The 6,000-nt window shown below is 42.4% G+C and overlaps 1 protein-coding gene across 2 annotated transcripts in view; it reads right to left on the reverse strand.

Annotated features, from left to right (window-relative positions):
- The window catches only part of TIAM1 (TIAM Rac1 associated GEF 1), a 261,361-nt gene extending 257,169 nt beyond the window's left edge, over positions 1-4,192 (reverse strand). For both annotated transcript variants that reach the window (XM_069760831.1, XM_069760832.1), the window contains exon 1: positions 4,052-4,192. The gene's annotated coding sequence lies outside the window, so the exon portion shown is untranslated. The remainder of the gene's footprint in view (positions 1-4,051) is intronic.
- Positions 4,193-6,000: the final 1,808 nt, after the last annotated feature.

The raw sequence follows: 6,000 nt of genomic DNA on the forward strand, positions 1-6,000 counted from the left end.
TGCGCACTAATGCTTTTCGGCTTTGCCCGCAGTTGGGCAAAGCATACTGCGCGTGCGCAAAGCAAGATTGCATTGCGCACGCGTGTACTACAGAGGAAACCGAATCAAATTCAAGACCATATTGCGGCCAGTGGGAAAGGAAGGGGTGCATGAAAGGAGAGAAAACACCGCCCATCGGACCGTAAACAGAGCCCGCCAAATTCAGGTGACAAGTTCCCTTTAAAAGTAAAAAAAAAAAATCCAGAGAATCGTTGTACAATTTTTAAATAATTAAATAGCATTTTATTCCATGAAATAAGTATTTGATCACCCATCAAACAACAAGAATTCTGCCTCTCACAGACCAATTTAATATTCTTTAAGACCTCCTCCTCTGCACTCATGATCTGCATTCATTACATATACACACACTTTCTTTTTTTTACATAAAATTAAAAAAAAAAATAAAAAAAAAAAAAAAAAAAGACACCTGTCCACACAATCACACTCCAACCTCTCCATAATGACCAAGACCAAAGAGCTGTTTAACCCCATCATGATGACCCCAGCTTTTTTGGTTTTGCGTTTTCGTTTTTCGCTCCCAGAGCCATAACTTTTTAATTTAACTGTCCATATGGCCATGTGGGGGCTTATTTTTTGCGGGACAAGTTGTACTTTTGAACAACATCATTGGTTTTACCACGTCGTGTACTAGAAAAAAAAGTGTGGTGAAATTGCAAAAAAAGTGCAATCCCACACTTGTTTTTTGTTTGGCTTTTTTGCTAGGTTCACTAAATGCTAAAACTGACCTGCCATTATGATTCTCCAGGTCATTACGAGTTCATAGACACCTAACATGACTAGGTTCTTTTTTATCTAAGTGGTAAAAAAAATTCCAAACTTCACTAAAAAAAAAAAATTAAGCAATTTTCCGATATCCATAGCGTCTCCATTTTTCGTGATCTGGGATTGGGTGAGGGCTTATGTATTGCTTGACGAGCTGGCGTTTTTAATGATACCACTTTTGTGCAGATATGTTCTTTTGATCGCCAGTTATTGCATTTTAATGCAATGTCGCAGCGACCAAAAAACGTAATTCTGGCAGTTCAATTTTTTTTTCTCGCTACGCCGTTTAGTGATCAGGTTAATGCTTTCTTTTTATTGATAACATAGTAACATAGTTAGTAAGGCCGAAAAAAGACATTTGTCCATCCAGTTCAGCCTATATTCCAACATAATAAATCCCCAGATCTACGTCCTTCTACAGAACCTAATAATTGTATGATACAATATTGTTCTGCTCCAGGAAGACATCCAGGCCTCTATAGTAACATAGTTAGTAAGGCCGAAAAAATAGATTGGGCGATTCTGAAAGCGGCGATACCAAATATGTGTAGGTTTGATTTTTATTATTGTTTTATTTTGAATGGAGCGGAATTAAACTTTTATATTTTTTTATTTTTCTCATTTTTTTTAAAACATTTTTTTTTCATTTTTGCATGCTTCAATAGTCTCTATGGGGGGCTAGAAGCTGGCACAACTGGATTGGCTCCGCTACATAGGAGCGATGCATAGATCGCTCCTATGTAGTAGATTTACAGAATTGCTATGAGCGCCGATCACAGGGTGGCGCTCACAGCAATCGGGCATCAACAACCATAGAGGGTGGCGATTCCACCCGTTGCTATTGCGGGCTGTTCAAAACAGCTGACATGTCCCGGCTTTGATGCAGGCTCACCGCCAAAGGCTCATCAATGTGGGAGTTCTGACCTCGGACGTACTATCCCGTCCGAGGTCAGAAAGGGGTTAAGGACACCCGGGACAAAACTGTAGACCTGCACAAGGCTGGGATGGGCTACAGGACAATAGGCAAACAGTTTGGTGAGAGGGCAATAACTTATCACAATTATTAGAAAATGGAAGAAACACAAGATGACTTAGTCTTTCTCGGTCTGGGGCTCCATGCAAGATCTCACCTTGTGGGGTAAGGATTATTCTGAGAGAGGTCAGGAATAAGCCCAGAACTACACAGAAGGACCTGGTTCGCCAATGAAGGAAGAAGAAGGATGACTACAACCCCAAGAACACCATCCCAACTGTGAAGCATGGTGGGGGAAACATCATACTTTGGGAGTACTATTCTGCAAAGGGGCACAACGACTGCACCGTATTAAAGGGAGGATAAATGGGGTCACGTATCCTGGGATTTTGGCCAACAACCTCCTTCCCTCAGTAAGAGCATTGAAGATGGGTCGTGGCTGGGTCTACCAGCATGTATTTTCTGGATTATTTTTTTTTAAAGATTCTTCTGTCTCTCACAGGTGAAGTGTACCTACGATAAAAATTACAGACATCTCCATTCTTTGTAGGTGGGAAAACTTGCAAAATTGGCAGCATATCAAATACTTATTTTCCCTGTATACACACACAAGACGGATGTAGCAGAGCTGTAATAACATGCAGCCTCAGCCATCAGTGCACAGGTGGCACTGCATACATGGGGCACTGCATACATGGGGTTAAATACACTACACAGACGTTTAAAGGGAAATCAACCCTAAAATCCAAGCGGCTGCCTCCATCCCCCTGACCTTCTCATATTAAGGTCATCAGGAATAAAAAAGCCCCCGGAGGGATTTATTACAGTGCGGGGAGGCGATGTCATGATCAGCGCTGATTGTCATCTCAGCAGACAGGGCTTTGGCCTATCCATCTCCGGAGGGTCCACACCACACGGCCATAGGGAGGGATGGAGATCGGACCCCTGCACTGTACAGGCCGGAGACATCACATCCTGTATAGATGACCAGTACTTGTGTCTGCGTCCGACAGAGAAAGCGCAGGAAACGGGCGGCCAGGCAGGTGTGTGTGTGTGTGTGTGTGTGTGTGTGTGTGTGTGTGTGTGTGTGTGTGTGTGTATATAAAATGCATTGTAAATATAGATGATATTGTCCATGACATTATATACAGCATGCTGTGCACACTGTGCAATATATATAGATATCTATATACACACACACTGCTGTCCTGTCTATCATGCATCACAATGTATGTATGCACACATACATACAGTCTGATGCATGATACACAGCAGTAAATATATATATACACACACACATACATACAGTCTGATGCATGATACACAGCAGTATATATATATATATATATATATATATATATATATATATATATACACACATACATACACACACACACACACACACACACACACATACAGTATGATGCATGATACACAGCACAGATATATATATATATATATACACACACACATACAGTCTGATGCATGATACACAGCAGTATATATAGATATATATATATATATATATATATATATATACACACATACATACACACACACACACATACATACATACAGTGTGATGCATGATACACAGCACAGATATATATATATATATATATATATATACACACATACATACACACACACACACATACATACATACAGTGTGATGCATGATACACAGCACAGATATATATATATATATATATATATATATATATACACACACATACAGTCTGATGCATGATACACAGCAGTATATATAGATATATATATATATATATATATATACACACATACATACACACACACACATACATACATACATACAGTGTGATGCATGATACACAGCACAGATATAGATATATATATATATATACACACATACATACACACACACACATACATACATACATACAGTGTGATGCATGATACACAGCACAGATATATATATATATATACACACATACATACACACACACACACACACACACACATACATACATACATACAGTGTGATGCATGATATACAGCACAGATATATATATATATATATATATATATATATATATATATATATATATAGATAGAGGTTATATATATTATATTATATACACACACACGGTGACAGCAGGTCCTTGCACGGTGCCCGTGTCCGCACACAGGAGCCGCCGCTGTGCAGTATAAAGACGGTCACGTCTGCACCGCCCGCGCTCCCTCCTCTCCCCGCAGGTTTGGTGCAGCACTTACCTGCAGTCGGTTACCTCCGGGCGGCCTCGCTGCATCCCTCTCCCGGCAGCTGCTGCAGCGTTGTGCAGTCTCCTGGCCGAGCCGCCGCCAGCACCGATAATAACCGCTCCCTCTCCTCTGCCGGCTCCGCCAGCCACTGCCGCTGCCGAATGTATGTTACCTCAAGAGAAAAGAGAAGAGGCGGAGTTCGGGAAGGCGGGATGACAGCTTGAAATCTAATTGGTCAGTGGGTTGTCAGTCATGTTTGGATGCATCCAATGGCTGAGAGGGGGCGTGGTTATTTTGAACACAAAGAAGATAAAGACAAACTAAGCAGACGAGAGTCAGTGACGTTGCAGCCGAGTGGGCGGGGTGTCTAAAGGAGATGGACAAGGGCTGCAGCCAATTACGTCACAGGTTTTCTCAGGCAGCATTTGCGCGCTGTGAGATAACAAGCACTGATTGGATGATTGGCAATTTGGACCCGCCCATCGGGCTGTCAGTCAGGACGTGAGGTTATGTGTACATAGAGCACGTGGTGTCTGCAGTGCTGAGGAGACCGTGACTGAGCAGTGGAGGCAGATGCTGCTCTCCTCCTGCACCACAACATGGGCTCTGCCACTTCTGCCACAACGCCCGTGCAAGTGCTGGACTGTGCCACCGAGGCTCCTCCATGGGGGTGAGCACAGCCTCACAACACCCCTGTATGAAAGTACCAGTCACACGTGGATTGATTAACCCTTTACTGACTTACGTATATTTTTCCTTTTTTTGCGCTTTAATTTTTTTTCTCCCTTTTTCCAATAACTTTTTTTTTTCATTTTTTGGTGAGGAGGTCCCCAGTGACTGAAAAACTGCAGCACTGAATTTTCCTCTTTACGGCATAACATAGCAAGGCCAAAAAAGACCGCGTGCGCTGAATAATTTTATAGTTTAACAAATCAAATCGATCAAACGTGGTGCACTCACTATATGCAACAATGGTGCTCTGAAGGAAAACAACGTATAGTGTAGAACGAAGACCATCGGCGCTCAGCAAGGCAGCTCCCAGGACTATTTCAAGCAAAGTAATATTTTAATTCACAGCTAAGATGATGGGACATTACAGATACACTGTGTGCAGAATTATTCGGCAAGTTGTATTTTGATCCCATGATACTTTTTATACATGTCCTACTTTAAGCTGTTCAGGCTCCAGAGCCAACGACCAATTAAGTAAATCAGGTGATGTGCATCTCTGTAATGAGGAGCGGTGTTGTCTAATGCCATCAGAACCCTATATAAGGTGTGCTTAATTATTAGGCAACTTCCTTTCCTTTGGCAAAATGGGTCAGCAGAGAGATCTGACGGGCTCTGGAAAGTCCAAAATTGTGAGATGTCTTGCAGAGGGATGCAGAAGTCTTGAAGTTGCCAAACTTTTGAAGCGTGATCACCGAACAATCAAGTGTTTCACGGCAAATAGCCAACAGGGTCGCAAGTGTGTTGGGCAAAAAAGGCGCAAAATAACTGCCCATGAATTGAGGAAAATCAAGCGTGAAGCTGCCAAGATGCCATTTGCCACCAGTTTTGCCATATTTCAGAGCGGCAACATTACTGGAGTAACAAAAAGCACAACGTGTGCGATACTCAGGGACATGGCCAAGGTAAGGAAGGCTGAAAAACGACCACCTCTGAACAAGAAACATAAGATAAAACGTCAAGACTGGGCCAAGAAATATCTTAAGACTGACTTTTTAAAGGTTTTATGGACTGATGAAATGAGAGTGACTCTTGATGGGCCAGATGGATGGGGCAGAGGCTGGATCAGTAAAGGGCAGAGAGCTCCACTCCGACTCAGGCACCAGCAAGGTGGAGGTGGGGCACTGGTTTGGGCTGGTGTCATCAAAGATGAACTTGTAGGACCTTTTCGGGTTGAGGATGGAGTGAAGCTCAACTCCCAGACCTACTGCCAGTTTCTGGAAGACAACTTC

This window comes from Ranitomeya imitator, chromosome 3, assembly GCF_032444005.1.
Source record: "Ranitomeya imitator isolate aRanImi1 chromosome 3, aRanImi1.pri, whole genome shotgun sequence".
Classification (NCBI taxonomy): domain Eukaryota; kingdom Metazoa; phylum Chordata; class Amphibia; order Anura; family Dendrobatidae; genus Ranitomeya; species Ranitomeya imitator.